At 36.5% G+C, this 19,092-nt stretch overlaps 1 non-coding gene across 1 annotated transcript; it reads left to right on the forward strand.

The window, feature by feature from the left end:
• Window positions 1–6,837: 6,837 nt before the first annotated feature.
• On the forward strand, window positions 6,838–7,023 carry LOC123826485. The gene has a single exon (XR_006787062.1). It is a non-coding gene; the product is annotated as a U2 spliceosomal RNA (small nuclear RNA).
• The last annotated feature ends 12,069 nt before the right edge of the window (window positions 7,024–19,092 follow it).

Consider the following 19,092-nt stretch of genomic DNA (forward strand, 5'->3'; position numbering starts at 1 on the left):
TCTTAACAACAACAGGGCCATATTCCTATGTTTTTGCTTAGATTAGTTTTTTTAAAATTCTCACCCAAGGATATGTTTAGAGGAAAAGACACACACACACACTGATGTGAGAGAGAGACATTGACTGGTTGCTTCCAGCACATGCCCTGACTAGGGACCAAACCCATAACTTTTGATGTATGGGATGACACTCCAAACAAGCTACCTGGCTAGGGCTGCTTAGATTAATTTTAATATTTGTTTTGCATATTTAGAACATGCTTGTAAGTGTCAGGCCACAAGCAAGCTAAGATACAGCAAACCTGAAAGTTAGCATTTGCTACAAATAATCCACAAATGCATTATACACATAACAAAAATAAAATTTTATTTTCAATTTCTAGATAGCAAATTACTGGTTGGTAGTATTCTCATTCTAGTTATTAGACACCTATAGAGGATGGAAGGACTGAGGTGGTCAAATGAAAGAGTAAATTAGCTGTATTCTTGTGAACTGTGTGAGTCAGAGGAACATGCTTTTCATGGCCCAAGGTAGGCCTGAGTGAGAGAGAGCCCTTGGGTTTCCACCTTTACACGGCCAAGAAGAAAACTAGAGATGGTTGCCCTGGAGATCAATAAAGACATGTCCTAAGGTCGCAGGACTAAGTTCTAGTGCAGTGAAATAGAAAGGAAGAAAATAAGTGGTTACCTATATAAGCCAAATTTTGCATGATGTCAAGATCTTATCTTTTCATTCTTTTAACAGTGTCTTTTGTCATACAAGTTTTTATTTTGATGTTCAATTTTTCAGTTGTTTCTTTTATAGATCACACTTTCTGTGTTATATCAAAGAACTTCTTGCCTAACCTCAGATCATGAATATTCTTTCCTATTTTCAACTAAATGTTTTATGGTTTTACATTTTATACTTAGAGTTATAATCCATTTTGATTTAATTTTGTATAAGGTATGAAGTTTAGGTGAATGTTAATTTTTTTTGCATATTTATATTTAATTGTTCCAACACCATTTGTTGAAAGGATGATCATTTCTGCATTGAATTGCCTTAGCAGTTTTTCCACAACACAGATCCTTTCACCCTCGCCGTATCATGTTGTGTCTGTCTCGTGTATTACATCTACACACATTACCCCTCAGCCCAAATTTCTTTCTATTTTTGTCTCTTTCTGACCTGTGATATTTCACTGTGTGAATCTTATTTATTTGAATGAGTGATTTTCTACCTTTTAGTTTTCTTTTTAAAATGCAAGCTCTTCTTTACTCGCCACTCTGGCAGGGGGTGGGTGAAGGAGAGTGACAGTGTATTAGTTAAGTGTCTTTCATTATATGAACAGAAACTGATTTTGACTAATTTAAGGAAAGGCCATGATATTGGGAGGAGACTGGTAAGTTCACTGATTTGAGTAGAAGAAAGATGTGAACAGTTATTCCTCAGAAACAGCAGGGAGCCGGAAAGACTTAGGTTGTCAACAGTGGTAACCTATGGAATGTGTCCCCGGGTTCTACCATTGAGTTACTTGGCACTAATTGATTTTCTACCTTTTGAAACCTCTAGTCTAGAATCAGATACCTTGCAGAGACTCTAATCAGCCTAGCATAGATCACTAGGGCAGTGCCTAGGAACAAAGACGTGCTGTGAATTGCAGCCCCACCAGAAACATAAGGAAATTCTTTGAGGATAATAAAGATGTTTAGTTGGTATAAGAAGGAGAAATGGTACATGGAAGATTTACAACACTGAAAACCTTATTGGAAAATGTGATGGTGTTTGCTTCAACTATCAAATACATTTTAAAAAATTAAAAAATAAGAATTGTCTATTATTTTTACCTAGATATTTGTCATTTATATTGTTCTGTCTTCATTCTTGATTCTTCAAATTTCCTTCTGGTGTTATTTCCTTTCTGTCCTGAGAACTTCAACTAGTAATTCTTTTAAAACAACTCTGTTGGTGATAAATTCTATTAGTTTCCCTTCATCTAAGAATGTCTTTAATTCACCTTCATTTCTGATGGATATTTTTACTGTATACAGGATTCTAAGTTGACAATTACTTTCTTTTGGTGGTTTAAAAATGTTCCACTTTCTACTTTTCTGTATAATTTTTAATGAGAAAACTATAGTAATTTGAGTAATATGAGGTCTTTCCAGAAGGTATCCAGCCATGTATTGTGAAAAATAGAGACATTTATTGAAGATACAAGACACAAGAAATATCGTACAGGACAATGGTGCCTCAGTCCCCTTCAAAGTAGGCACCTGTGGACCTCACACAGGTTCCAATTGCCATCAGCTGCCCCATCATATTTTCCTGAAACTCACTGACAATCTGAAATCTCTTCCCTTTCAAAGGTAATTTCAGTTTTGGGAAAAGCCAGAAGTCTCAGGGCACCAACTCTGGGCTGTAGAGGGCTGAGTCACCAGGGTGATTTGATGTGTAACCAAAAAACTCTGCACCAGAGACGATGCATGAGCAGGAGCATTGCTGTGATAAAGCTGCCAATCATCAGTTGCCCTTAGCTGTGCCCTTCTGAATTATCTAATGGTTTCTATGGGGGAATTTTCAAGCTTAACACAAAATTTGATGCAAATTCTTTGCCTTACTTGCTCAGTCATTTTTAAAGCAACAGCCACACAGTACCTGTTTTAATTACCAGTACAGTACCTTTGAATACAGTGGGCATTCAATAAATGTCTAAAGAAAAAAGGTACATTGCCCTGGCTGGTGTGGCTCAGCAGACTGAGTTCTGGCCTGTGAATGGAAAGGTCACCAGTTTGGTTCCAGTCAGGGCACATGCATAGGTCGCAGGCCCATGCTTAGTTGGGGGCATGCAAGAAGCAACCAATCAATGTTTCTTTCACACAAAAATGTTTCTCTCCCTTCCCCTCTCTCTAGAAAGAAAGAAATAAAATATTTTTAAAAAAATAAAAGTATAAATAATGATTAGCCTGACTACAACCCTTCATGGAGGAGTGGAATTGGTCCATTCTTTCTTGTGTCTCCCCGCACCAAACTTCCAGACCCAGCACGCCCACAATGAAAGAACACCATCTGAATGAAGCCTCACAACTGCTCTCTTATTACCACTGGGCTTCTGGCATCCAACACATCTCAGAGTCCTAGTGTTAAGGAATGCATTCTGAGCCTCTGCCGGTACAGGCATGTCACAAAGATGCTTCTAAAACAAACTGGAGCTCAGATTTGTTTCAAGTCTTCACTTGTTTTTGATGGAAAGTGCGCTGGCAGCTGTTGTCATCATTAGCCTTGTGGCAATACTTTTTCCCTTAAGTGTCTCATGTCTCATATGAAAGCTTAAAGCTAGTTAAATAGGGAGGGACTTGGGAATACATGCCAATGTCGAACAGTAAAGGTTTTATTTTCTCCTGTTGTAACAACTTTAAAGGTCTGAATTTCCAAATCTCAGTTCCTAACACCACTCAGGATTTTAAGTTAGATAATGGAGTAAGAACAACAGGATCCTAATTCCTTCCCCTCCTTTTATGATCTTTTCCAGGGAACTAGTAAAGGAAAAATATAAAGCCTGCTAGGCACTTGGGTGAGGAATTCTCCTGTAAGCTGATGCTTAGGGAATGAGTGAGCTGTCCATCCATGGCTCTATAACCTGGAAAATCAAGATATCTAAATTTATATGAACAACCCAATAGTCTTCAGTGGTATTAACACTTCCCAACAGCTGACCCAAGTGGCACATTTAGAAATCCACAGTAACTAATGTTCACCAGACACTATATTCTGAGCAATATCTTCAGCACTTGACATCATAAAATTTTCACAAAACACTCTAAGGTACATATTTATCTCCATCTTACAGATAAGAAAACCTTAGATTAAAGAGGTCTGGAACTTGCTCAAGTTTTTATACACAAATCAGGAGACTTTTTAAGAGGATAATTAGCACTGCCTAATATTATGAAAACATCCACTCCACTAGACCATATAGTTTTTTAAGGCAAGAACTATTATTTACTTCATCTTCATACCCTCCACAATACTTAGAACAATGTCTCACACATATTGACTTCTTAGTAAAACTTTTCTGAACAAATGAAAGGTCCCACAGTTCTGGAATGGCTGTATGTTTCTCTTTTTCTCTTCTCTTCTCTTCTCTTCTCTTCTCTTCTCTTCTCTTCTCTTCTCTTCTCTTCTCTTCTCTTCTCTCCTCTCCTCTCCTCTCCTCTCCTCTCCTCTCCTCTCCTCTCCTCTCCTCTCCTCTCCTCTCCTCTCCCCTCCCCTCCCCTCCCCTCCCCTCCCCTCCTCTCTCCTCCCCTCTCTCTTTCTCTCTCTCTCTCCCCCCTTTGTTTCCATTATTTTAGTAATGGGGAATAAGTCCTCAAAGTCATTCATTCTCATACATATATACTCAGTTACCAAGTTTACCAGGTCCCTTCTTCAAATCAAAAGGTACAAGTCTCTGGGCCAAAAGCAACAGCTGCTTAATAGGTGAACTTCAACACCAAGCAACAGGTTGGGACAAGTAATTAAGGATATATAATCCATTTGAAATTGCAGGGGAAATTTTGGGAAGTAGAATGTATTTATCAGAGTTGGAATTTGGCCAACATTCAAAGGAAAAACATCAATTACTCTTTGATTATATAAAGTAGCATATAAACACTGTTTAACTGAATTTCTGTCTAAGGTAACAACTTCAGAGACCCACAGAAGGGATACATCAACACTGGACAAATTCTTCCATTAGGAAGAGCTCTTTGTACTTTCATAGTAACCTCTTGCATCTAACAAAGAAAACCTCTTGCCAGGTTTGTAGCAAAAGTGAATCTTAGTTAATGAAGTTGAAGGAAGTAAGAGGTCATTTCAGCAGTTCAATCTGTTGTGCACATTAAATTCTTTTAGATAGCTCCCTTCAGCAAAGTAACTCCATAATCTCAGATATTGCAATGTGGAAGAGACCTCAAGAGAGCTGATTTCATCAGACAGCACCTCTCTATCCTAGATAGTTTAGGTATAATCTTGCTTGATGTGAAAGTGAGGAAATAGATTGGATAACTTTCCAAGATCTCTAACCACCTTCAACTCGGGAATTCTATTAAAGGATCTAAACCAAAACATAAATAAATAAATAAGAGGAGGGGATCAATAGATTTAAAAGATACACCAACTAGGTGCATGTGGACCTCATTTGAAATCTAACTCAAAGTAATAGTATTTTAAATATGAACTAATTGGAGAAATTGAACATGAATTGAATATTTGATGTATTAAGGAATTTCTATGAACTTTTAAGTATACGAATAAAAAGTGTATTTTAGAGATGCATACCATAGTATTTGTGAATAAAATAATATAATGTCTGAGATTGGTTTCAACATAATAGAGAAGTTGGTGAGGGTATATTTGAAATAAGATTGTCCACATGTTAATAATACCTGAAGTTAAATGATGGGTATACATGAGGATTCATGATACTATTTTCCTTCACTTTTGCATGCTTGCAATTCTTCATAATAAAAACTTATTTAAAGCAAATTAATATGACTATTCACCATAGGTTTGAACATAGATGGGATGAGCCATGACTCAAGTGAAATTTCTAGTAACACAAAAATTTTCTCTTTTTTCAAAAAAAAAACCATAAAGAATGTAAATCTTGAGATTTACATTGTATAGCAATAATCTTGAGATTTTGCTAATTCATAAAATAAGTAAATTTTCTAAAACTCAAAATTGTTTTAAAACACAAATTCTTACAGTATTGTGTTTGAATTTTTTCCAATAAAAGTTTTTTAGCCCTAGCTGGCATAGCTCAGTGGACTGAGCATGGGCTGCGAACCAAAGCATCACAGGTTCAATTCCCAGTAAGGGCACATGCCTGGGTTGCAGGCCATGGCTCCCAGCAACTGCACATTGATGTTTCTCTCTCTCTCTCTTTCTTTCTCCCTCCCTTCCCTCTCTAAAAAGAAATAAATAAAATTTAAAAATTTAAAAAATGATGATATTTTTAAAAAGTTTTTAAAATATATCCTAAAACAAGCAAATTGCATTATTTTTATAAACTCCAACTGAGCTGAACTCAATTAACTAATGTTTTATTGACCAATAGGTGTTTTTTCAGCACTTTTGTTTTTACATGTGCAGTAAAATAATTCACTGTATGTTTGTAAAAATTCAGATAAAATTACTGGATCCCTACTTGCTCTCATTAATATGACAAAAAATATTGTGATTACCAGAAAAGTAGAAAATGGTATCTGCTTTTGAGAATGTACAGATTAATTTGAAAGATGAGATTTACATAGGAAATAATTATAGAATAATAAAAGTCTGAATGCTAAATAAATTAACTTTCATTGCTAATCAAACCTATAGTTTTTAAAATGATCTCTGAGCCCAGCCAATTAACCGTTCAGTCAGAATCCTACATCTCTTCATTTACTTCATTTATAATTATGTTTATTTTATTACTGTTTCAATTTTTTTTAAAGATTCTCTTGCTGTTGATATGCAGGCAGACTATGAATTGACTCAACATGGTCACACTTTGACTGATCTCCTCCTCTTGAGTGTAGGCTTCTAGCCAATAGAATATGACAAAGATAATGGAATATCCTATCACTCCTGTGATTACAGTTTGTTATGTATCACCACTCTGTCTTGCTAGCAGTTCTTAGAGGCTCTTCTTTTGGCTTTATGAATAAAACAGCTTTGTTGGGAAAGCCCACATGGCAGGAACTTGTGGGAAATCTCAGGGACCTGAGTGCAGCTGCTAAGATTGAAGTTGAAGGTGGCCTCCAACTGACAGCCTGCAAGAAGCCAGGGCCCTCAGTCCTACAGCCACAGAGAAATCAATCCAGCCTATTGCTTCTCAGCCTTTTAGCTAAGATCAAGTGTAGTATCTGTTCTTTTCCATTTAATATCTGATATGTCCTCCATCCATGGACAATATATTAAATGTATTTTGGAGCAGGGGGATGAAATAGTTTGCTCCACCCACTCTGCACATTGACCCAGTATTCCAAGACTTCCAGGAAGGTGCACCTCCTTGAGGACACAATAGATCAAATGAAAGGTAGAATACTTACTTGTAGTGGTTTCTTACCTTTCATTGCTGGTGCCCCCTCAAAACATTCAGCAGGACCTTGACTGGGTAGCTCAGTTGGTTAGAGGATCGACCCAATACCCAAGGTTGAGGGTTCCATCTCTGGTCACTGTATATATGAGAATCCACCAATGAATGCATAAACATACAGGACAACAAATTGATATTTCTTTCTCTGTTCCACTCTCTTTCTCTAAAATCAATTTAAAAAATTTAACTCAGTTTACAAACTGAGTTTGGAAGCAGCCCAGACAACTCCTTGATTACAGCTTGAATAGACCCTCAGCAGCGAACTCAGCTAAGCCATGCCCAGACTCCTGACCACAGGAGATAATAAATGTGTGATATTTTAAGCCAATAATTTGGAGGGAATTTTTTTACAAAACAACAGAAAACTTTTACAGTAGAAATTTTAAGATTGTAATACATAAGAGTACGATTGAATCCTGCTGTGCATTGTTTAAAAAAGAAAAAGCAGAAAGCCAAGAGATTTGCCTGACTAAAGTCAGAATGTCTTTAAAAAGGACTTCTGTTCTGCTCTCAGAAATACAAATTTTTAGATTTAGTCAGATTTTTAGAAGGACACAGCAATCCAGAGGAAATAACCAAGGAAAATTGGCATGTGCTATATCTGAGTTAGAAGGGAAAATGAATACCCAGTAATCTTTACATTTTAAACCAACTTCACACTCCTAGAATAATTGGTCATTGTTTATTATCCTTTTTTATATATTGTTGTGTTTAATCTGCTCAAATTTTAAGAATTTATGAACATATGCCTATGAAGAATACTGGTCTACAGTTTTCTAGCAATGTCTTTGTGTGGTTTTGGTATCTGAATAGTGCTTCCCTCATAAAAATAAATTGAAAATATTCTTTCTGCTTCAACTTTTAAGTCTTCTACATCCATATTTTTTTCTACTTGTTCTATCAATGTGAAAAGAGTGTTGAAATCTCTGGCTAAAACTGTGGACTTGTTTGTTTTTTCCCGTTCAGTTGCTTCATGAATTCTGAAGTCTGTCATTTGACACATAGACATTTAGGATTGTGATGGCCCCTTGATAGTTGACCCCTTTGTCCTTACAAACTAAGCCTCTTTATTCCTGATAGTGGCCTTTGCTCTGAGATCTGCTGTGTTTGATACCATTATAGCCACTATATCTTACTTTTGAATAGTGTTGGCATGGTATAACTTTTTCCATTGTCATTTTTTAAGTTATTTGTGTCTTATATATCTAAAGTAGGCTTCTTGTAGACCCTTCATACCTCACATGACTAGTAGTGTGGTTGGGTTAACTTACCATCTTCTTTTATTTATATTTAGTCAACCTGCTCTTTTTTACACTTTATCTTCTTTTTCTGCCTTTTCTAATCTTTAGATTGATCTTTGTGACTCATTTTATCTCCATGATGTCATATTAGTCATAATTCTTTATTCCAGTTTGTGTGTGTACATGGTTATTTGAGGATTTACTTATCATAGCCTACAACCAAGTAACATTATGTGACTTCATTTACATAGTCCCACCTCATCTGCAGTTTCACTTCCCAGTTTTGTTACCCATAGTCAATAGTGGTCTAAAAAATATTTAATAAAAATTTCCTGAAATAAACATTCCTAAGTTTTAAATTGCAAACTATTCTGAGGTGTGTGGTGAAATCTGTGTTCTGTCCTGTTCAGTACATCAGTCTCCCTTTGTCCAGCATATCCCTAACCCTAACCCACCTTTAGTCACTTAGTTGCTGTTTAATTATTATCGGTTATCAGACAGAGAGAGACCAGATTCACATAACGGTTATTACAGTGTATTGTTATAATTGCTCTGTTTTATTATTCATTATTATTATTAATCTCTTACTGTGCCTAATTTATATATTAAACTTTATCACAGGTATGTACAGAAAAAACATAAAATACATATAGTTTGTTTGGTATGACCCATAGTCTCAGTTCCACAGAGAGTCTTGGAACACATCCCCCAAGGTTTAGGGGGAACTACATACAGTACAAGGCTGTTACAACAGCATACTCTCATTTCTCTCCTCCTGGTCTTTGTGCAATTGTTTTCATTCATTTTATTCTTCCATATGTTATAAATCCCACATATGTTGTTATAATGGTTGCTTTAAAAAGGTTATCTTTTAAAGAGATTCTTAAAATATAAAAAAGTATCTTGTGTTTACTCACATATTTGCCTGCTCTAGTGTTTTCCCAACCCTTTGCATAGATCCAGATTTCTGCGTCAGCATTTTCCTCTTTAACATTTCCTATAATGTAGGTCTGACAGTGGTAAGTTATTTCAGCTTTTGTGTTTCTGAAGTGTATTTTGCCTTCATTTATGAAAAATGTGTTTACTTGGCATAGAATTATAAGTTGACAGGTTCTTCTTTTCAGCACTGCAAATGCTGCTTCACTGTGTTCTGGCTTGCAGTGTTTCCAACGAGAAATCTGCCATCACTCCAACAAGAAGCCCTATGTCATTGTCGACAAGGATATAACATGTCATTGGCATTCTTTACATCAATAATGAACACCTTTATTCTTCTGGTCATAATGTAACTTTTTAAATGAATGCTTTTAATATTTTTCTTTTTGCCACTGGTTTAATTTTATTCCCTTATCCCTGTTTTTAATATTTTTATTACTGTTTTATTATGGTGTTCATTCTTCATAAGTCTTGTGCTTAGACTTTGTTGAACTTCTTGGATCTCTAGGTTTCAGTTGTTATTTCTTCAGATAATGTTTTTATTCCACTCTCTTACTCCCCCTCTTTCAATTCCAAGTACATACATGTGAGACTGCTTGAGGTTTCCCACAGTTTACTGATGCACTATTGATTATTTGTTTAAGCACCTGTGTGTTTCCCTAGGGCTGCCATAACAAATGACCACAAACTGGTGCTTAAAATAACAAAAATTTATTCTCTCACAGTTCAGGCCATCAAAACTCCAGAATCAAGGTATTATTAGCATGATTGGTTTCCTCTGGACACTCTGAGAAGTCAACTGTCCTATGCCTCTCTCCCAGCTTCTGGAAGTTGCCAGCAATCCTTGGCATTTCATGGCTTGTAGATACATCACCCCAGTTCCACCTGCATCTTCACATGACCCTATTCCCTGCTTACGTTTTTTCTCATTTGTTTCCTTTCTCTCAGGGATTACTGTGCTTTACTACCTGATTTCCATTGTTTGAAAACTATACTTTCATAGATTTGCTGTTGTTATTGTTTTGTTTCAGATGGATAGTACATACCATCTGTTTTCTATCTTATCCAGAACCAGAAGTCTCCCACTGACCTTACAGAGTGCACAATTGCTGTATATACTCTCTCCATGAAATTTAGTATCCCTCATCCTGAAAACTACATGCATGTTCCACACAACACAATATCTCACATGAAAGCAAATCACTAAAGAAAAAGCCAGGGTTGTTTATTATGATCAATAAGTTGGACAGTTATAGACATTCCTCTTTTGAAGAATTGAATGTACAGATCATTGAGTTACACATTTCAGAGTTATTGAAATCCACACCAACAACTTTGTTCTAGGGATAGACATCTTTATTATGTAGAATTCAATATTTGTAATTTGTCAAGCCCTTTAAAAAGGGGGATAAATCAAGTGAAAGCCATTAAGTGTATTTTATCTTTAAACTCTCCGTTTTGGAAACTTTTCATTAGTGGTTTTGTTTAGTTTCTCAAAAGCCCTTTGTGCCAGAACATGGCATTTGAATACAAATAAATTCTATAAAGTAGATAGAAATTTCTGCTAAGGTAGCTACCTATAACAAGACCTTTTAAAGTCTAGTAAATGACAGGAAATCATCTACTAGAGGATGCCCAAATCCCATTTCATCTCAGTCTCTGTGCTCACAAAGAGTCCATTTTAGTGATTTATGAGGAAGGAATGGTGTATCAATCACTCACTTACTTTCTTCAAAACATTGTTCAGGTGGTTTCCCCAAATGAGAGAATGAATAGTAAGGTTGAGTGTTATAAATTCCCTATAGTGTTAGTCCAGTCTAGGGACGCATGGAGAAAAGTTTAGGTATAAGAAAGCACTGAATGGCAAATCCCTCTGCATTTAATTCTGGATGATGTAACTAAGCACCAATACAAGAAGCCTCACGACTCTACCCACACAACATAAGCCTCCAAAATATCTGTCTCTGCAAGCCCAGACATTGTTTTAGCCTACAGCTGCTTTGGGAGTGAGATTGCTTGACTTACTATGGCAAGGTTCCATGTATTATGAATATATAGTGGGGGAAATCATTTGAATGGGTCCGATTGTATACTATGCCATGCCCCACTAGAACTGGTCAGAGGAAAGTGAATGGCAGAGCCTGAAGTGCAAACCATAACTAAATAGACTATTTCTTCACCATGTTGGGGAAAGACTAGTAACTGGTACATGTAGCCTTTCCTAAGATTTGTACAATGGATGCCAAAAATGGGAATAGTGACAATCTGAGTCACCTGTATGTCAGGTGCTAGATTTTTATTCGTTCAGGAAATACATTTTTTAACCATAAATTAGTTCTAATTTTATAGTAATCCTGAAGATAAAGGTCCTCCTCAAACCCAAGATATTTCTATGTCCAGCAACAATTTTAGGTTATTCAGGGAAGACAGTCTCTATTTGCTATTGTTTAGATGATTATTTACCTGTTGCTGAGCTATAAAGGACATCTCTTGTTTCTTATTTTCTTCTCAAAGAAACACTTCCCAAAGAAAAAGATTTTGCATTTATCTCTGTAGCTTTGAGTCAGTCTTCCGGATCTGGTTGCCTGATAAGATACATAGCAGTTAAAGCCTAAATTACCCTCACAGTGTTTTCAACATTATCTGGAACCTCTCTATACTGGATTTCATTTGCTTCCTTATCTGTTACATTTAATTAGAAATAATATTATTTTTCAGTCTTTGAGAGGGACATATTTGTTTACTATTGTGAGAGCTGGGGTTTAGCACCTTTCATCTAGAAACCAAAATAAATAAAGCATTTATTAATAGTATAATAATACTAAAAATCAGATCCTATTTTTTTATGATGCTCATATTTACTTGGTTGTCTTAAACAAATATGATTATGGCAGAGCAAGAATCTAGTGCAAAATAAAAATGTGGGGCACTTGCTCACATTTTTCTTTCAAATTTTACAACAGAGCACTGAACCAAGCAGACACCCTTCTAAATGAAGGGCACTCTATGACTGACTGCACAACTCACACACACATTAAGACAAAAGTCACTCTTTTGCTAAATTTTTTACCTACTGGGATGATTGCTCATATTGCTTTATGACATCTTAATACCAATGCAGAGAAGTTTACAGTAGTGCCACTAAGGAATGACATGTTGCTGCTTTGTACAAAGGGGACCAATCCCCAGCTCCCACGAAGAGAGCCAACCAAAATAAAACCCCGCCATATTCCCTGCTCGGGGCGACTTCCCGGCCCTACCGCGTGGACTGGAGAATCTCGCCCCGGTACGCAAACCCCAATAAAGCCCTGTACTGCCTAACTTTGTGGCTGATTAGCATTTATTACTCAAGGAGCCTAAGAAAACCTTTCACTTAGAGTGCTCTCTGGAAAGGAAAATCTAAAAAATTGACAGCTTCAGTGCTGACTATTGAAAAACATTATTGACTTTTTGGTGAGTGGAATAATCAATCAATACTTGTAGTAACTGAAATATAAGGCTGAATATAAGGATGGCCTATCAGTTAAAATGCAGAGGTAGCCATTACTGGTCCTTACTGTGCTTTCATTAAAGACCAACAATGAGATTATGCTAAAGACAACGGAGTCTTTCCTAGCAAGGCAGAAATAGAATGTAGAACTAAAAGTTAAAATGTTACCTTTTATTATGTAAAGAAAGTAGGGTATGTCAGATTAATGAATGACTTACTTGGAAAAAATGTAGACAAGGGTTTAATTTGTGTTTAATAGTGAAAAGCTCTTATCCATTTCCAACAGAGATCTCAAAACACCTAATTTATATGAAAAGTGAAAAAGCTTTCAAGAAACATGTCCTAATTATCTTACTTATCCATTCAGTACTTAACATTATCTTTTAGTTGTTTAATATACACAGCATTTTTCTTCACTTTTTGTGGGATTTTCATTAAAATTTGAAAGATGTTTGCATTTTTTTTCTGCTTCACCTGAGAAAAGCAGAAAAAGATTAGGTTTAGATCAATTATTTAAATCAGAATCCTAGTTGCTACATCACTGGGGAGAAAGGAAGTGGTAGTCGTTAACTTGCCTATTCTTTATTTATTTACTTATTTATAGGCAAACATCTCAGGTTATCATCATCTTAGCATTTTAATATCATCATCTTAGCAATTTAAGAGTCAAACCAAAAAATTATTCTACCTAAAAGGTCATCATGTTCTATTACCTTTTAAAGTGTTCATCTATGAAGTTGGGCTTAGCGCTCTGTTCTTCAAAAGTTGGATTATGATCAAAATGATGCTGTATAAAATAGAAAAAATGGATGCACCAGTAGCTAGTAACAAAAACATTAAATTGGATTGTTTGGTCAAATAACAGAAATTATGTCAGTCCAAAGATGAACAATTGCAACCCATTCTTCCCACAATTGTATTTGCCCACTCTTCTGAAAACAACCGCTTTGCTCTAATTGCACAAAAACCACATGACTCTAGCCATTGTTCGGCCACCATGACTCCTAGACATATTGAGACCTCCACAATGGGATGGAATGCCAGAAAGAACTAAGGCTAAATCGATACTGTTAGTTTGGGGAAACAGGCTTTGTCAGACATTGCTGGTAGGAATGCAAAATGATACAACCTCTAGAGAAGAGAATCTGGCAATATCTAGCAAAATGATATATACATTTTCCCATTAATCCAGCAGTGCCAATTTTAGAAATCTATTCCAAAATATACTTGCAAAAATACTAGTAGATTATGTAGCAGGTTACCCAGATGCCTTCTTTATGTGAGAGATCGAGTTTGGCAACAGATGCCCATCAGCTGAGATCCTCTCTTAGAACTGCCTTTTACTGTGAGAGCCGCTTCCCAATCCACATCCAGTGACAGTTCTATTCAGGGGTATAAGGACCCTGCCCCATTGTTTCAAGAAAGGACAACTTTAAAACCTTATCTAGCCCCAGAGCTCTCCATGGGATTATCTGAGGCTTTTGGTGTATCTCCATTGTAGTTCAACTTTTCCTGATGCCCAATCCTTCATTCCTTCAAAGCTTTTGATCCCTAAAGCACTCACCAATAGCTTCCTTCATGTAAATCTGTGCTCAGAATCTGTTTTCCAGGGGACCTAAGTGATTGGAGCCAGAGTGATCCAAAAAAGCAGACACTAAAATAGGATTTTAGTGCTGGCTCATTAGCCAGCTGACTGGCAATGAGGACCACATCACTGCTAGTAGATGGAACACTCACAATGCATGACAGCTTTTATCAATACAATTGTTAAAAGTTTTACATGTGGCCCTGGCCAGCATGGATCACTGGGTTGAGCATTGTCCTGCAAAGTCAAGGGTCACTGGTTCAATTCCCAGTCAGGGCACACGCCTGAGTTGCAGGCCTGGTCCCCATTTGGGGTTCATGTGGGAGGCAACCAATTGCACATCAATGTTTCTCTCCCTATACTTCTCCCTATCCCTCTCTCTCTAAAATAAATAAATAAATAAAATCTATTTTTTTAAAAAAGGTTTACATATGGTGAACTAGGATAGGACACAGGGGGAAGGGAATGTACTGACAGCTTTCATACCTCAGGTTTTTATGGAAGCATTAATTGTAAGGATAACAATTAAATCACTGTGGCTGAGAGCCATTGATGAACTGGAAAAATAAGACAATCAAAGGCTAGGAATAATTTTTTTTTTAATTTTAATCATTGTTCAAGTACAGTTTTCTCCCTTCTACTCCCAATAGGAATAATTATTAATTTAAAGGAAAGTGCAAAACTCAAAACTCAGAGATCCTCATTGGTAGCAAATAAAGAGACTCTTATCTCCTGGAGCCACAGAACAGAAAAATCTGAGGATCAGTCTCAGGATTTCATTACGAGTAGCAGAGTTCCAGAGAAATGTGAATTCTAGGTTCTGCAAAGTCTAATATGTCTAAATCAAGGTTCTTCTGGGTAAAGGTGTCATAGTTTGAGCCCTGCATGGGTCTGGGGTTATCTGAGTTGATTTACTCAAAAATCTTAAAATCTCTGATCATCCCCTTGAAACCTCTGGGCCTACAGAACAGTCTTTACCTCTCAGTTAAAAACTAGCCTTCCACTTCACCACCCTTGCTTAGAGATAAAGCATGCCTTCCTTGCCCCCTGCACACTCCCCAAGACTGAACCCTGCTTCTCCTTATGACCATGTCCAGTAACAAGGGTCAAACCTCAGTAGAACCCAGAAGTGCTGGACCAACTAAAGGAGGAAAGAGACTATATGCTGAAAGAACTGGAGGATCTAGCCAATATGATATGACAAGAGCTGGAAAAGTATGCATAGGATTGAATCCTGAAAGTAATGGATCAATGGAAATGGAAAATCAGGTTGGACAAGGGACAGTTTTTCAGTATGGGGGCACTTTCCCAGAATTCAGGATTTAGCAGCTTGGCCAGAACCCTAAAACCATGTTGACAGGATAACTCTTGGAGATAGAAAATTCAATGGCTATGCCCTGGCTGATGTGGCTCAGTGGATTGAGTGCTAGCCTGTGAAGCAAGAGGTCACCGGTTCGATTCCCAGTCAGGTCACAGGCCTGGGTTGTGAGCCAGGTCCTCAGTAGGGTGTGCATGAGAGGCAACTACACATTGACATTTCTCTCCCTCTCTTTCTCCCTCCCATCCCCTCTAAGGATAAATAAATAAAATCTTAAAAAAAATTTTTTAATTCAATGGCCTACACTAGTGAAGTGGAAATACCATGTGAAAGCCTAAAGAAGAACTGGTTTTCCAAAGTAGTAAAGAATGACCTAGTGAGAAGAGCACCAGAACCACTGAGAAGCTCAGTGTTGACTATTCTCCATAGGCCAAAGCTGAGAGTAGGGGAAATAGTGTTAGAGAACTAGTCTTATTGATGATGGGGGTGATAGTCTACTAAATTATAGAGGCTAGGTGACAAAGTTAAGCCACTAGAAGCAAGGTAGGCACACGTATCACAAGGAACAGCAAGCTGATGTGGAACTTGAGGGTGGTGAGTAGGGATGGGGTGAACCATAAGAAAAATAAAGGAATTTTTTTAATAGCACACAGTACCCTTGGGGCAATACAGATGGGCAGCTAACACAGGTATTGTTCAAACTAAATGAAGAAAAGAAATCAGATAGAAGAAACAAGAAGCTTAAGAAAATACCCTAATAAAAAAAATACAGTCTCTTGCTTATTTCCAATACCTGAGACATTTCTCAGACCCAAAACTCACTGGCTAAGGGAGAAGCCAGGATTCTGAGGAGGAATGATCCTAAATCACCACAGCAAGTATATGCAGGAATGATTCTCCTGTTCTTTCCCAAAGACTAGAAACAACATAACTATTCATCAATATGGAAGTGGTTTGCTAAGCCATGGTACATCCAAGCATGGAATACTGTGTAGCTGCAAATAAGAATGAAGCATCTCTCTATGTACATACACATAGGGATCTCCAGAAGATATTTAATCTGAAAAAAGCAAGGTGCAGGTCAATGTAAATAGTATGTTAACTTTTGTGTAAAATAAAAGGAGGAATATCAAAATTATATACACACTTGCTTTTATTTTCAAAGTGAGTTAATAAATAACTAAACTAAAAAATAAAAATATATAAATGATAATTTGGGAGTTTACAGAGTGAAAGGAAAAAGCATGAGAATGCAATTTCTCTGCATATACCTTATTTTACAGCATCCAAAGAAACAGGAGTCACCTTGAAAGGTTTTCACTGGCCAAAGGAGGACAATTTGAGCATGAAAAATAATACCAACTCCAACTGATTAACACACAACATATCCATATAAATATAGGAATTCATAATTGAACCAGTAAGAAACTTCATTCATCACCACTTGAGGTATGCTAAGGCACACAAATTTATTCTGAAAAATTAATGAATGAAGGGAAAGAATCAAGCACTTATCCTGCTTTCGTATACAAACTACATTTCAGAGTAATGAAATAGTTGATGAGGGAAAATTTTTATTTTTAGAATTCCAGATAAAACATCACAATTTTGGAACTCCTAGAGAAGTAATGGATGTAAGCAACAATGATCAATGGGTGCTAAAACCCTAGGCAAAACATTAATGGAAGCTTTGTAGTGGGTGGATCTGGCTAGCAGCACTAACAATATAATTATTATTACATAATAATAATAAGTATAAGGCACCACCTGTGAAATGCCCTGCCCCTCAAAATTGAGACTGATTATAAACAAGCCTTCATAAACTAATATGGATTTTTAGGAAATACAGGGTATAGAAGAACAAGTTAAATGACACAATGAGCAGTAGGTTCTATGGATGAATGATCCAGTTTCTTCAACAAATTAGAGAAGAAAAAGAGTTAGGGCTATTACAGATGAAAAGAAACTTGAGAAATATAATGACCCAAGGCAATGACTTTGGATTATGTATTGTCCTATTGCTACTGTAGCAAATTACCAAACTTAGTGGTTTAAAACAACACAAATTTATTATCTTATACATTTATTAACTTCTGAAGGTCAGAAGTCCAAAAATGGGCCATACAGGGCTAAAATCAAGGTGTTGAAACTGCATTACCTCTGGAGGCTTTGGAGGAGAATCAGTTCCTTGCCTTTTCCAGCTTCTGGTGGCTGTCCACACTCCTTGGCTATTGGTCCCCTTCCAGCAATGGCATCACTCCAACATCACTTCCACAATTATCTCCTTCTCTGCGCTGACCCTAATACCTCTCTTACATAATAACCCCTGTGATTACATTGAGCACACCTAGATATACCAGGATAATATTCCTGTCTCAAGATCCTTAAGTAAATCGTATCTGCAAAGTCCCTGTTGCCATGCAAGGTAATTTATCCATAGGTTCCAAGGATTAGAATGTGGCCATTTGATGGAGGTAGGGAGAGAGGGGTGTTATTCTGTCTACTGCAGATTCTGATTCAAACAAAGCAACTATGAAAAGATGTTTTCTATAGAAAATATGACCATAGATTGGGTAGAGTATGTAAGAATTTTTACTAATTTTCTAAGATAGGGTCATGGCATTGTAATTTTGTTTTTAGTATAGGTGATAGTGTTAGAGATGTTTACTAATTATTTATAGGTAAAATAATATGATATCTGGTATTTGCATTAAAATGTGTTTAAAAGAATAAGGGAAATAAATGAAACAAGATAGGCAAAATATAAAAATTGTTAAGATTTAGATCATAATCACATAAAATCAGAATACTTTTCCTCTGCTATTGAATATCCTTGAAAATTTCTACAAAAGGTTTTTTTAAAAAAAATCAAAGATAATTTAATATGGTATAGAAGAAAAGAAATAGAAAAGAGAGGGGACATCTAGGGCTTCAATGAACAATTCTTGTCCATTTATCTTGAATGTATGGTAGGATAAATTCTTAGACACAGAATTGCATTTAAAATGTTTTTAAATTATATTTTATTGATTATGCTATTACAGTTGTCCTGATTTTTCCCCATTGCCCCTTACTCCCTCAGCAATCCCCACATCACTGTTCATGTCCATGGGTCATGCATATCAGTTCTTTGGCTACTCCATTTCCTACACTGTACTTTACATCCCCACCGCTATTCTCTAACTACCTACTTGTACTTCTTAATCCCCTCACCTCTTCACCCTTCTCTCCCTCCCCACTCCCATCTGTCAACCATTTGGTAACTAACTTCTTTTCTCTTATTGCTTTTAATATTCTCTCTTTATCTTTAAACTCTGACTTTTTAATTATGATGTGTCTTGGAGTGGGCCTCTTTGCATTCATCTTGTTTGGGACTCTGTGCTTCCTGAACTTGTATGTCTATTTCCTTAACC

This window comes from Phyllostomus hastatus, unplaced genomic scaffold (genome assembly GCF_019186645.2).
Source record: "Phyllostomus hastatus isolate PE091 unplaced genomic scaffold, TTU_PhHast_1.1 phas_contig_80, whole genome shotgun sequence".
NCBI lineage: Eukaryota > Metazoa > Chordata > Mammalia > Chiroptera > Phyllostomidae > Phyllostomus > Phyllostomus hastatus.